The following is a 15,266-nucleotide window of genomic DNA, read 5'->3' on the forward strand; positions in this document are numbered from 1 at the left end:
TTTGATCCTTCTAGGATATGAAATTCGAACTACCCTCCAGGACATACTCCAATCTCAGTTCGTTGAAAGACATTTTCCTACATGAAAGAAAACTTGCTTCACTGAAGCTGCAAAATCCAAATTCTTGAGAGACAAATTTGAAATATTGTTTCTAATGTGAATTCAGGGCTCTAAAACCATGTAGAAATTTTATAGAAATTGCAATTTCTCAAGATTTCAAACTAAAAAAGCAAGATACAAAATTCTACTCTTCTGATCTGCGGAATGGAAATCACAATTTAGAACAACATGCATAGACATGCAACAAGAGAAACCACAAGTACACAATGATTTCTAAGGGAACCCAAATGGGAAAAACCCCTCAAGCTTATTTGCATTAATCAATTGAATAGAGAAACTATTACAATTGCTTGCTCCAGCTCTGAGCACAACCTACAAAAGAATAATTGCTTTCTCTGCTGAATGAGAAACTATGGCCAACACTTAGCCAATTATTTGCTCATCTAGCCTTTTATTTCCTTGTGTAATTCCTGAGGAAATTATCTCCTAAAAGATAGGAATTTCCTCCTATTTTCTTGTGCAATTCCCAAGGATTGATCTCCTGACTACATGCAACAATTGTACACTCAAACTAGTATACAAATCATGTTACACTGGCCTTATCTCTTCCACTTCAGCTAAGGAATTAAAATTCCATGCATGCATTAGCTATTTTGGGTTGATTGATTAGTTAATTGATAGATCTATGAGTTATACAGTTGTCCCGCTGCACAACTGACCTTCAACTAACTATATCAATAGTTAGAGGTCCGTCAACTGAATACAACTAAAAATAATTGAACTAGATTGCTAAAATTTAGCAATCAACACATGCATAACAGAACTCCTAGCCCCTAACTTGAATTTACTAAGATAACTGAGTGACAAGAGCCATGTCACACTAGTTAACTTCCTCCAAGTTGTCTTGCTGATGTGGAAATTCGATTTACTCAATTTGACTAAGGCTAAAGTCAAATTGAGCCTTTCTTACTACAAATTTTTTTAACAAAACAAGAGGTTGCACCATAGGAACTTCTTCATCAAGAAGTTGTGCACCAGTTATCTCTCTAATTTCAACCATACTATAATCAGCTCCAAGAAAATCCATCATCATCTAATCATCAACAATAATTTTTCCTGATGGAATATTCATTGAAGGTTCATTTTTTGTGATAGAAGTCAGATTCTCCTTTTCTAAAAGTCTACATTTTTTTCATACCTAGCTTGGTCTTTTCTCTTGGTTTAATGATATCTTATATGGGTTGTTTTTCCCTTGACAAATTTCTTTTCTGATTACGATGTTCCTCATGTTCAAAAATGGATTATAATTACAAGGACACAACAACTATCTTCCAATCACAAATAAAAACATAAATTGTCTTCCAATTACAGTTTTGTTTCTCTAATTACACAAGAAGACGAAATTTATTTTCCAATTCCTCAACAAGAGAATAATTTCCTTCAAATTACTCAAATTTCATTCTAATTACATAAATTTATCTTCTAGGTACACAATAAGACAAAAACTTGATTCCAAATAACACGAGTTGACAAAAATATCCTTTCCAAGTACACAAAAGCTCATACCATGTGTTTACATAGTAGTTGCTCTTCTACGCTTGTTCACTAGATTTTTGTTTTGATGTTGAGTGAGTGGTAAGCATGTGTGTTGGGGAAAATATCTAGTAGAAAAAAGCATGCACATGTTCTCAGGAATGCATATGTGTTCCTTATACTAATGTCCACAACCATAAATTCGTTAGCCACCTTCCTCTCTCACCTTCCCATGTTGGCTAGACCTTGGCAGGACTATGCATGTGTTCAAGAATGTGCACACATTTTTGTGATGTTACTTGTAACCCTTCTCTCCCATTGTTCCTACTTCTTCCCACTTTGTCTCCCTATTTATCTTACGATGATCTCTCTCTCTCTCTCTCCACCCTTCAAAATTGCTTCTATCTCCCTCAATTTCTATTCTCTCAATCTCCGTCCCCACCTTCTCTCTCTCCTCCCTCCCTCTCTTCCTCTCTCTCTCTCTATATCTCTTTCCTTCCCCCATACTCTTTCCCTATTTCCATTTATATGTTTATCTCCCCTTCCCTCTCTATCTCTCTCCCCTTCTCTATATCTTTACCCCCCCCCCAAATATTCATATCTTCATATCTATATGTGTTTCTATCTCAAACTCTCTTCTTACTTGTCTCTCTCCCTTCCATCTCTATCTCTATCTCCCACCCTATCTCTATATATATATATCTGTGTGTGTGTGTGTGTGTGTGTGTGTGTGTGTGTGTGTGTCTTTCTCCCTTCATATCTCCATCACTATCTATCTACCTCACCTACCAACCCTCTCTCTCTCAATATCTACCTATCTCTCTCTCCCTCCCTCTTCCTCTTACTCTTTGTCTCTTTCTCTCTTCGTCTTTCCCCTCACCCCCTTTCTCTCTTCCTCCCTCTCTTTCTCCTTCTATCTCTCCTCTTTCTATCCTCTCTCCCTCTCTTTCTCCTTCTATCTCTCCTCTTTCTATCCTCTCTCCCTCACTTCCTCTCTCTCTCTTTATACCCCCTCCTCTCTTTGTTAGTCTTCCTCTCTCTTCCCCCTCCACTCTCTCCATCCCTCCCTCTCTCCTATCTCACTCTCTATGTCCACATCTCTCTTTATATTTTTCTCTTCTTGCATATCTCTCTCTCTCTCCATATTTACACACACACACACACATATTTGTATCTACCTTCTCTTCTTCCCTCTGTATCTATCTATATCTCCCTCCCCCTCTCCTTTCTCTCCCCCTCACTCCCTTACTTTCTCTCTTCCCCCATCTCTCTCTCTCTCTCTCTCTCTCTCTCTCTCTCTCTCTCTCTCAAATTTCTTATATCTCTCTCTCCCTATCTCTCAACCCTTTATCTTTGTCTCTATCTCCTTCCCTCTCTCCTCCCTTAATCTCACTCAAATCCTTCTCTCTCTCTCCTCCTTCCCTCTCCCCTTCTCTCTCTCTCTTTCTCCTCCTCCCTACTCTCTCTCTCTATTTCTATTCATATACTATATCTATATTTCTCTCTCTTCTTCCCTGTTTGTCTCTACCTCCCTCCATCTCTCCTCCTTTATCTCTACCTCTCTCACTCTCTCTTTGTCTCTTTCTTCTTCCGTGTCACTGCCATCTTGTCTCTCTCTCTCCCTCTCTCCCCTTCCCATTCTCTCTCCCTCTATCTCCCAACTCTTGCTCAATCCCTTTCTCCATCCCCTCCTCTCTCTCCCCAAATCCCTCTCTCTATTTCCATATGTTTGTGTGCGCACGTGTACACATACATACTCATATGTATGCATGTATGTATATGTAATTATGTGTTTTGTGTGTGTGTGTGTGTATGTAAGGAGGGATTGAGGGGGTGAGAGAGGGATAGAGAAAGAGAAGAAGTGTGAGAGAGGGGGTGGTAGTTTAAGGGAGAGAGGGAGAGAAGGAGATAGGAAGGAAGAGAAGGAGAGAGGTAGGGAGATAGAAATGGAGCTAGAGGGGGGAGATAGTGGAAGAGAGAGGGAGGGAGATAGAGGCATAGAATGGGGTGAGGGTGAAAGAGGGGTTGAGAGAAAGACAAAGATACAAAATACATACATAGATAGAGAGTGAGAGGAAGAGAAAGGGGGAGAGATTGGTAGATATGGAGAGAGAGATAGGTATATATGGGGAGAGAAAGATTGGGGGGGGTGAGATAGAGATACAAATAAGAAGAGAGAGAGAGGGGTGGGGGGAGATAAGTGAGGGTCCCTATTCTCTCTCTCTTTCTGGTTTCCTCCTTCGCCCTCACTCTCTCTCCCCTTCTTTACCCCTCACCCCATTTTATCCCTCTCTCTCTCTACATCCATTCCTTACCCCACCTTATCTACCTCTCTCTCCTTCTCTCTCTCCTCCATTCCTCATCCCTTTCTATCCCTCTCTCTTTATACCTCCCTTCCTCACCTCCTTCTCTCCCTCTCTCTCTCCCCTTCTCTCCTCTCTCTCCTCCCCCTATATCTCACTTCTTGTCTATCTCTCTATATCACCCCCCTACTCTCTCTCTCTCTCCCCCCATCTTTCCCCCTTACCCCCTTCTCTCCCTCTCTCTACCTTTTTCCCATCTCTCTCACTCCCTTACTTTGTCTATGTTTATCTCTCTCTCTCTCTCTCTCTATATATATATATATATATATATATATATCTTCCCTCTCTCCCCATATTTACCCTCCAACATCATTTCTATCTCCTTCCCTCTCTCCTTCTCTCTCTCCCTAAGTACTACCCCCCTTCTCTCATGCTTCCTCTATTTTTTCATCCCTCCTTCACAAAAACCCCCTTTTAGCTCTCTCTCCCTCCCTCTCTCTCTCTCTCCCTCACCCCACCTCCTCTCACCCTCTCTCTCCTTTTCTCTCCTTCCTCTCTCCCTCTTATCTATTTGTCTCTTTTTCCGTCAGACACACTTTCTCTCCACCTCTCTCTTATTCCATCTCTCTCTCTCTCCCACCTCCATCATTTTCTCTATCACCCTTCCTCTCTCATTCTCTCTCTCAACCTCTCTCGACCTTTATCTCTCTCTTCTTCCCTCTCTCTTCACCCTTAGGCTCTATCTCTATCTCCCTCCCTCTATCTCCTCTCTCTCTCTCTCTCCTCCCCTTTTTTTTCACCCTCTATCTCCCACCTCCATCATTTTCTCTGTTGCCCTTCCTCTCTCCTTCTCTCTCTCGACCTCTCTCTCTCTCTCGACTCGATGAAAAGAGAAATAGGGGTATAACCAATTTCCCCTTTCATATCAATATTCGATCCTGGACCTGTGGGTTATGACCCCACAAGTCTATCAAAATCATTATTGAGGCCTTTAAGCCTTAAAACCATGGACCATACATGTATCGCAATACAAAGGAGTATACAGGAAAACCCCGCTCCGATCACGTACATCGGACTTCAAAATACATAGACCCATATTCATAAGTCTCCTTGGGTCCACTCCTTCATATGCCTTTCCTTTAAAAACCCCAGGACTTCAACTTTATTGCAATACATAGAACCACGGGAAAACAAAGAAAAACCCCTCTTGAACCCCTGGGCCAGACTTCAAAATCATTACACCTGCGACTATAAATATCAACGGGTCTGCCTCTTCGCTCCGACCCTTTCTGTTGCTCTGATCGCCCCGACCTCCGATCTTCGATCAGCGATATCGCGTAATCGCATATCGACCATCAACATTCCATTGCACTGTCTACTCTAAGGCCTTTGACCTCCCCGAAATGCAATTAGCGATCCCATCGGGACCGTCGATCTGGCTTTTGATCCGACAATTGCGATTAAATCGCATATTGCTATCGCTATATTTAAAAGGTCGGCTCCGATATCGCTTAAAGGGTTTCGCCGTTGCTATGTTTCGTTCTGCTCCTTAGCGACTAGATCTGAACCGTTGATCTCTGAGATTCAATGGTCGATGTGCATTCTCGCCACTTCCTCCTTAACTTAATCTTGTTTTCCTTTTGATGGATTTCTGTGTTAAACATAGTTCTCTGCGATGCTCTGCTATGACAAGCACAATATTCATTAATATATATCTTTGGATCACCATCGATCCTTCAGTGATCAATGATCGATCAACACACTTACAACTGGGTTCAAGCTCTCAACGCATATATACATAACATAATTGGAAAAGGCATAATTACATAACACATGGGTGCACACTTAAACACACACTTTCTATTATACACGGCACAGTTACATGCTAAGGCATTTCAGCCTTGGTAACAGTTCTCCTCTCGACTACATTGTGAATTCCCTGTTTTCATAGGTTTCTGTCTATTACTCTCTATCTCTATCACACACACAGACTTCTCTTTTTATAAGAGATTACAACAATCGTGGATCATTTAAGATGCATGATTTCTCCCCACAATTACTCAACTACCCTTAATTCTCCATGTACGCATACATGCATATGTGGCAAATTACATTGAATTAAGTCTTCAAGAGACTTTGTCCGCTCCATCATTTTCTCTGTTTTAAATAGAATTGTCCCTTTTTTTGTTCGATGGTCCACATCTCCTCCTTCTCCGCTTCGGATTCCTCATTTAATTAAGGGGAGGTCAGATGCTCCTGCATCAGGCTCTCGAGGCACAAAAATTTATGACCTCCTGGTCATATGCTTCTCCTTGTCCTTAGCAATTCTACCCACTTCTCAGTGGAACTGCTTTCATGATCTTCTGTGAGCTGCAACCAACCTCTGCAGTAACAGTCTTCCTCTGCTACATGATACCTCACCAAGCCCTCCTCACTCGGTCTTTTGGCATCCTTCTGGTTCTCTTCTTTGGAACCAATTGAGCACACCTTGCTCTAGGTTGCTGCAAATCTTCTCACATTCCACTGTCGCTATCTACATGTCAGTAAGACCATAAACTCTCCTGTCTTCACCACAACCGTACCTCCTTTCCCTTCTTCCTTCTCAGAGGAAATCCTTTCCCTACTCTGATACCACTTGCTGAAAAGAGATCTTGGGGTAAGGCCAAAACCCATTTTCTTTACAATATTCGATCCCGAGGCCTGTGGATTATGACCCACAAAGCCTATCGGAAGCATTTCCTCGCTCTTATCCCTTAAATCAAAACCATTTGAGATTATTGGATTTCTTTTAAAAACCCCGGAAAAACACATTATTCGGAATACAAAGGAATAAAGGAAAACCCCGCTCCAAAGCAATAACCAGACTTCAAACTTTATAAACCCAGACCTATATATACCGCTGGGTCCACCTCTTAGTCCATCACCATTCCGCTGCGCCAATCTCTGCCTTCTCTGATCTCCAATAGGCGATTGGCTTGATCTCTGACCACCAATTGGCGCTTATCGCTGTCGGCGTATCGGCAATTCGCCCATCGGCATTCCTCTGTCCTTTGCACTTGGCCCTTCCGATTTGCGATTAGATTTGGATCGTCGATCCTAATCTTGATCCAATGGTCCACACTTAATCGCGTGATCGCGATTGCGCTATTTCGAAGGCCCATTCTTTTATAAAACAATCCGCCGATGCGATATTTCATTTTTCTCCTAAGTGACATCATCTAGACCGTTGATCCATGTGATCAAATGACTCTTGTGCATTCTCGTCCGTTTCCGCTTTGACTTGTCTTTTATTTCTTTTGATGAATTTCTACATTAAAACCACAGTTTTTCCACATTCTGAAAACACATGACATTCATATAATTGATGTCATTGGATCGCCATCGATCCTACAGTGATCGATGGTCGATCAACACACTCTATAACACTGGATTTCAAGACATTAACGCATATATAAATAACACGAAAAGGCATTATTGCATAACGCACAGGCGCATAAAATCAACACATATTTTCTATTATACACGACATAGTTACATGCTAAGGCATTTCAGCCTTAGTAACAGTTCTCCTCTCGACTACATTATGAATACCATGTTTTCACAGGTTTCTGTCTATTACTCTCTATCTCTATCACACACACAGACTTCTCTTTTTATAAGAGATTACAACAGTCTTGGATCATTTAAGATGCACGATTTCTCCCCACAATTACTCAACTACCCTTAATTCTCCCTGTACACATACATGCATATGTGGCAAATTACATTGAATTAAGTCTTCGAGAGACTTTATCCGCTCCATCATTTTCTTTGTTTTAAACAGAATTGCCCCCTGTTTTGTTCGATGGTCCACATCTCCTCCTTCTCCGCTTCGGATTCCTCCTTTAATTAAGGGGAGTCCAGATGCTCCTGCATCACGACCTCTATCTCTCTCTTCTTCCCTCTCTCTTCACCCTTAGGCTCTATCTCTATCTCCCTCCCTCTCTCACACATCGTCACTCCTCCTCCTTCATCTCTCTCTCTCTCTCTCTCTCTCTCTCTCTCTCTCTCTCTCTCTCTCTTTTCCCCATCCAACTCTATCTTTGTCTTTCTCTCTTGCCCCCCATTATTCCCTCCCTATTTTTCTCTCATTCTCTCCCCTCCACCCTCCCCCTTCCTCTATATATACACCCATTTTTCCTTCCCTAAGTCCTTGCTTCATAGAACACCCCCTCCCCTCTCTTTGTCACTCACTCCCCCTTTGTCATTCGCCCCCCGGTCATCTCTTTATCTCTTATTCTTCCTCTCTATCTTTCTCTCCTCTCCCCCCCCCTCCTCTCTCATTCATAACAACCCCCTTCCAACTTTGTCTCTCTCTTCCATGTTATGTCTCTCACAAATATCTCTCTCCCTCTCCCGCCCCACCCTCTTTGCCTATCTCTCTCATTTTTTACTCCTACTCTCTTTCCCCCAATTCTTTTCCCCTCATTCACCAACTCATTCTTCCCCAACCTCTGTTATCTCTCTCCGTGACCCCTCTATCCCTCTCCCTTCCCATCCCCCCACTAACCCCACCTCAACTGTTTCCCATGTGTTAAATTCAATAGTTGTAAGAATGTGTATGCATTCCTACCATCAGGAATGTGCACATATTTTTAGTACCAAAAATGTGCATGTGTTTTTAGTGTTAGGAATGTGTAGATGATTTTTTATTAATTTAATTATTACTTTTTGTTAGGAAGCTTATGTGAACAATGAGTTGGTTGCTTCATATATAGTTTTGGGATCACAAATGTGGTGGCTTGGGCTGCAAATCGATGAAAACATCAATTTCACACACACACACACACATATGCTAGAAAAATCCAATGTTCATGAAACTACATACACATATAGTATCAAGTATGTAGATTCTAATTATATATATTTTTAATAAAGTTAATAACGTTTACTCTTTTTAATATATTTTTCTCTTGACATATATCAAAATCTTAAAGCACATCCCTCTTTTATTTCCACTATAAAAAATTTCAACGTTTAACTATTTGGAAAAAAAATATATGGTGCACTAGAGGACATTTAGATCCACAATCAAAAAAGAAAAAAAGATTGCTTGATAATGTCTAAGGCCTTTTTAGGTTTCTCTAACAAAATGCCTTGTAATTTCAAGGATATAATAATTTTCATAATATATATGTATGTATGTATGTCAATTGGGGTTATCCCAGGTGGTTGGGAGGAAGGAATGGAATCCTCCCCACCTAGGTTTAAATCCCGCAAGTAACATGACATATGTTGACAATATTGACAATATACATATATTCACTCTTCATATGGAATACACAATGTTATATCTGTGTGTGTGATCATAAATTTTGATAGAATAGCCAAAACACTTTGTTCTCTAAACTTTACAATTTTTTGTAGAAAGACCCCATCATTTAGATACTTAGAGGTTGCACTAATAGAAACATATGGATTATATTTTTCATGAAAAATAACATATCAATCATAGGAAAACAAAAAATTCATATGATTAAACACATTTTCTACAAATAAAAATTATATATTTGGAAGGCCAATTCATTTTTCTACATGTAATCTCCTTACACCATATTCAAATTCAATGTATAATCACCTCTAATCATTTCTCAAATTTCGCATATCATTGTTTTTTGAAGTTTGAATTTCCACTAATGCATCATGAGAGACCATCATTAACTTGCACCCACCCATAATTTTGACAACCCCATCTCCATAAAGTAACCTTGGAAGCTAGGCTTGGATATGTTGCATCCTTGTTTAGGCATTAAGGGGTTGGGAATGTCACAAATACTTTTGAGCAATGGGGTAAATCTAAATTTAGAAATGAAAATGCTTACAATCTTCTAGTTTTTTGTCTATACTTTGATATTTTTGTTACCATTAAAAAACTTCAGGAACATTGGACCCTCAACACAATAAAATGTGGTCTTTGACATATTTTCAGAAAATGCGGGTCAATGTCATATGGGCTAATATCATTTAATAAGTTCTAGCATGTTAATTAAGAATATTTTAGTATTTATGTGAAAATAAATTAATTATATTTGTAAATAGTATATTCTATTAAAATAGGTAAGTTGCCTTATCCAATTAATCAAAACATCAAATCAAATTCCAATTTAGAAAAATGACAATAGCCATCAATGGAGAGAAGTTTTCTAATAAGGTGACACCTTGCCTCTCATATAAGGAGACCATAAAAGTATAAACAAATTTCTTTTAGATGGAAAATATATTCTTAGTTTTTATCTTGTTCACTTAGTTCTCATCCTTTGGGTAGTTGGTGTGACTGCTAATGCAATTCCATAATAAAAATTAGAGAAGACCCTTTGCATGTCATTCCATGGCCTCATTGAAAATTATGAGAGTGAAAATTAGAGAAGACCCTCCGCCTACCATTCCATGGCCTCATTGTAGGGGTGGAAACGACATTTAATTCACTATGGTTGGGAGGAAAATCATTTGCTTGCATCCATTCACCTTGATCTAAAATCATGTCTTAACCTAGGGCCAAGACACCCTAAAATACCCATAAGAGGCCTCTATATCTTGGGGGTGCCTATCCTTCTAATGATGCCATAATAGGCCAATGGTTCAATGGATTTCAACACAATTAGGATAAATTCAAAACTTGCACCCAACCATTCATGCTATATGAAACTACTACATACTATATTGTAACATCAGAGATAAAAACGTTTTAGAAACATTTTGTTATTAAGTGGCCCATCCCCTTGATGAGGCTATAAAAGAACTTGGATACACTCTACAATTATTAATATACTTTTGGAGATGTTTGCAAAGTATTTAGTTTATTACCTAAATGAAATTATAAACATAAACTGTGAAAAATTGTGAAACCAATATTTTTGTTAGCATTCAAGTTGCAAAAATCCCAATAATTATATAAAAGTTGTTCCAAAAAAATAGAGAATTTTTTGCATATCTCCAAGTATATATGAATTTCTTGCTTCATTCCTCGTCAACATGCCACATCGAAATTTTCCACACCAGTATGTTTATCTAGTATTATCAATATCAGAAGGAAAAATTGATAACAAAGGTCTCAACCTCATTATACCCAATCCTCTAAAAAAACCAATACCCTCATATCTCCAACATGCAATATCCCATTTCTGAAAACGATAACCTAATAACATGTAGTTAGTTGACATTAATTAATTAATTTTGTGTTGGGATTTGTTAGTATCATATGTATGTTCAATATCATGCACATTTCGACCTCCCGATTTATCCCAAAAAGTGGATAAATCGAGCATCGATACACCATCGTCATCACGGATTTCTCCAAGAATTAGTATCGTTAGTACCAAGGATAGTTCATGTGGGTTGTTTAATGGATCACTCAATACCCAAGGCCCAATAGCTTGATACTTGACAACCAAAATTCCAAAACCTCTTTATGACCAGTTCTTGGTCACTGCTCTTGTTAGCCATGCGACCGGGGGTTGAAGCTAAGGACCTCTAAACCCTAATTTTTGAAAATTTCGATAGAGATTCCCCAAAATCCAAAAGGCTAATCCCCAAAATCAAAAAAGGGTCATCCCCAAAGTTTTATAACTTCCAATAAGGCTTCTTAAGCCTACTCCAAGAGTCTAAAGATAATTTCAATAGAAAAAAAATCTTTTAATAGTCCTTTGATGCGTCTCCTTTGTTTTTCAATGAGTCCTTCACTATTCTAGCAATCCCCATGTACATTCTCCTTTGTTTTATAATGCCTTGTGTATTTGAACATAACAAATTAATAGATAAAAAAAAAAAATCACATCAATGTTTTTAATGAAGTTCGATATATTTTAAATTTGATTTGCACATATACCTAAAAGTCCTTTTAAATTATCAAAATAACTAATATGATTAATGCATAATTTTATTATCTTAAACTTGATTATCCCATATACCTCGACATATTTTTAAATTACCAAAGTAATATATATGTGTAATGATTAATACTTCATTTTATTAAATAATTATTATTAATTCTAAACTCTAAATATAATAAAAAAGTATAAGTTATTTTAGATTTCCACAAAGTAATATATATGTGTAATTATTACGTCGTAAGGCAAATCCTCTGAGCAAAACTCCCCTCCCCTTCCACCTGGGCGGTCCTGTGCCATTGATTTTGGTGTTAGACGATTCAAATAGCCTCAACCATGGGATTGAAGACCCTTATTACAGTTAAAATTTAGAAAGGATGATCAAATCTAAAGCATAGAAATACCCAGTGTAGCAAACCAGAGCCCCTCCTTCGTGTTTATCATATGTTGTGAAAGTGGGTATAGCTGGGGAAGTTCATTGTGAATTACCTACTTTGCTCATGAATTTTTTTAGAAATAAGACATGGATTTATCAAGAGTGCAAAGACATTTTATTGTGCAGGTTATTGGAGTAATCTTGCATGGTGTTGATCAGTAATATCTTTTTACAAAGATGGTGATTTTCAATATGGTTAGACGACTACAGGACTCTAGATCATGCTTGCAGATTCCACTCCATGTTCGTATTAATATTATGTTGCAAATATCCAGAGGGATGGAGTATTTACATGGCCAAAGAAAAATGCATCCCGATCTTAGACCTCTAAATGTGCTAATAGAGTCGAGTAGTATAAACGATTTCAGAGATGAAGGGCATTGTAGGGTCAATATTTTGAACATGGGGGTGGTTGGATTGAAGCTTAGTAACAAGGAGCTTCTGTTAGATTCTTGGCCATGGATGGCATCTGAATTCTATGGAGGGACTTTGAAGAGCGTAACATACAAAACAAATGTCTACAACTTTAGGATGAATTGCTATCAAATTCTCACTGGCAAGCAACCCTTTGAGGAATTTGGGTTTGGAAACAGCAAGGTGTGTGAGATTCTAAAGGAGGAATGAAGGCATGTTTGGCCTTCATCCTGTCCCTTCATGTTGGATGACTATATCAGTAAATGTTGGGACATTGATCCGGAAGGTCGACCTCATTTTCATGAAGTCTCAATAACTTTTTTTTTTAAAGAAAAATCATAGCCCATCCTTAATCGATACTAATATTCCCTTTTGTTTTACGCAAGTTTCCTTCTAGAAATACCCCAACCCCAAGGAAAGGATGAGAAGTGCAAAACCCCCAAAACTTAACCATAGCCATTACCAGTGGAGCCACAAAGGCAAAAATAAGAGGAATCTGGTAAATGCATTTTTAGGGGGAAATAGAAAAAAAGAATTGTTTTCCAAGACGGTATAGACAAAAAGTCCCTTTTAAGAAGAAGGTAGCAAGTGACTTGAATGACTCCAACACTAACATTGTAGGAAAGGATTCAGGGTTCAAGAATTTTTAATTCTAGAAGTATGTATTTGTGCCCCTGTCAAGGAACTTGTCTGTGATGTAAATGTTTGTGTGATTGTTCTGTTTACAGAAAAATTGGTGGATTTTTTCAAGAAATATGGAGAGATTATAGATTCGGTGATAATGAAAGATTGTGGAACCGGGCACCCTCATGGTTTTGGGTTTGTGACTTATTCGGATCCTTCAATTGTAGATGTTGTTATGAAAGACACGCATACATTGGATGGAAGAACGATGAGTTCCATTTTCTTTTTTATATCATTTTTGTTCAAACCTTAAATTTGGGATAGGGTATATTGGTTGGCTGAGTGAACATTTTGATCATCTTGGGTTTTGTCTTTATCTTTACTGCTTGTGAGTGTTTAGTTTATTTATGAGTATTTATTTGTGTATCAAGATGAGTATTTAAGATACTTTTTTTTGTTATGTGTGTTACTAATAGGTTGAGATTAAAATTTCTATTCCAAGAGAAAGCATGGACTTAATCAAGGGTCCAAAGAAAATTAAATTGTTTGTTTGTTGCAAATGGTAAGAATTCTATTCGCTTTCTAGTTTTAAGCACTAATAAAAATGTCTCAAGTTGTTTATGGGTTATCTTTTTAATTGTGGCAGAGGATTTAACTAATTATTTCAAGAAATATGGAAATGTTGTTACAGTCACAAATTATGCAAGATCACACTGCATGTCAATCTCAATGATTTGGATTTGTGACTTTTTCCATAGTGAGGAAACTATTAAAGAAATCCTTACCCTAGGAAAGACTCATGAGTTTGATGGCAAGGAGGTGAGTATTGTTATTTTTTGTTTTATGCTTGCATTTCCCTACGAGTTAACCCAATATTTAATACTCCTTTTGTCATCTTAGGTTGAAATCAAGAAAGCAGAACTTAAGAACTCCATGCAAGATTTCCATTCTCTTCGCTAGGGAAGATATGGCTATGGTACTAGATCTGGTAATTATGGATATGTTGATGGCTATGGAGGTTATCCTAGTGGTGGATATAGAGGTGGGTCTTACAATTCTAGTGTGTGTTATGGTAGTTATGGAGGTGGATATGGTGCTCGGGGATATGGTGGAGGTTATGGAGGTGGATTTGGTGGTGGATATGGAGGTGGACCAAGTAGGGGGAAGGGGGGTATGGTGGAGGTGGTTATGGTGGTGGACCTGTTGGTTATGATGGAGATGGTATGGTGGAATGGGATATGGAGGATATTCCAACATAGGGGGCTATGGAGGCTACAATTAAGGTGGAGGTTCTAGAAGTTATGGTGGTATTCGAGGTAGTGGAAGGTATCATCCATACAACAGGTAGAACATCAAGGTTATTTGGGAGAGACCATAAAATGTTTTATTTAACTGTGAAAGGTTTAGTACAGTAAAACCAGAGAATATATGGGGAAATAGTAGCTAACTGAGAAAGGAACTCATGAATGGGCAAAAAAAATTATTATATAACAAATATCTGAGAATTACTCTAAAACATGCAAACACTGAAAGTTAACAGGAGCGTATATTGGTAATTCTAAAAATCAGCGGACAGAAAAATAAACCACGGTTTATGCAACAGTCCTTTTTGAATTATCAAACAAAGACTTAGCATACAACATAGTTTTTAAGAAAACTAGTTGCAAACAGAATGGTCGAATAGACCAATGTGACAAATTTAAACTGTAAATCTGAGGTTTTAAGTGGTGCCAATAATATATTGGTTGCATTTAAAACAATTTTGTTTTGTTTACATGCATTTTCATGTCTGAATTGGAAATTTTTTAAATGAATATTCAATGGTCATTTTAATGGCTAATTATGGATCAAATACATTTCATTTATTTGAAGTTAATTGTTGGATGCCATTTATCTGAATTTTTGTCCTTTATTCCATTCCAAATGGAAATTTATCTTGTTTACAAGTTTCATGCTATTACTAGTGGAAATACTCATTTTAAGTAGATCAAAAAATCTTTCATTTCTTGTAACTGATTACTTAAGTGGGAA

At 38.1% G+C, this 15,266-nt stretch overlaps 1 pseudogene; it reads left to right on the forward strand.

Annotated features, from left to right (window-relative positions):
- The first annotated feature begins 12,476 nt into the window (after positions 1-12,476).
- LOC149142364 (uncharacterized) lies at positions 12,477-14,517 on the forward strand (annotated as a pseudogene).
- Positions 14,518-15,266: the final 749 nt, after the last annotated feature.

The sequence above is a fragment of the Pinus tabuliformis genome, chromosome X (assembly GCF_031772625.1).
Source record: "Pinus tabuliformis cultivar Carrire ecotype Pingquan chromosome X, CPIR1, whole genome shotgun sequence".
NCBI lineage: Eukaryota > Viridiplantae > Streptophyta > Pinopsida > Pinales > Pinaceae > Pinus > Pinus tabuliformis.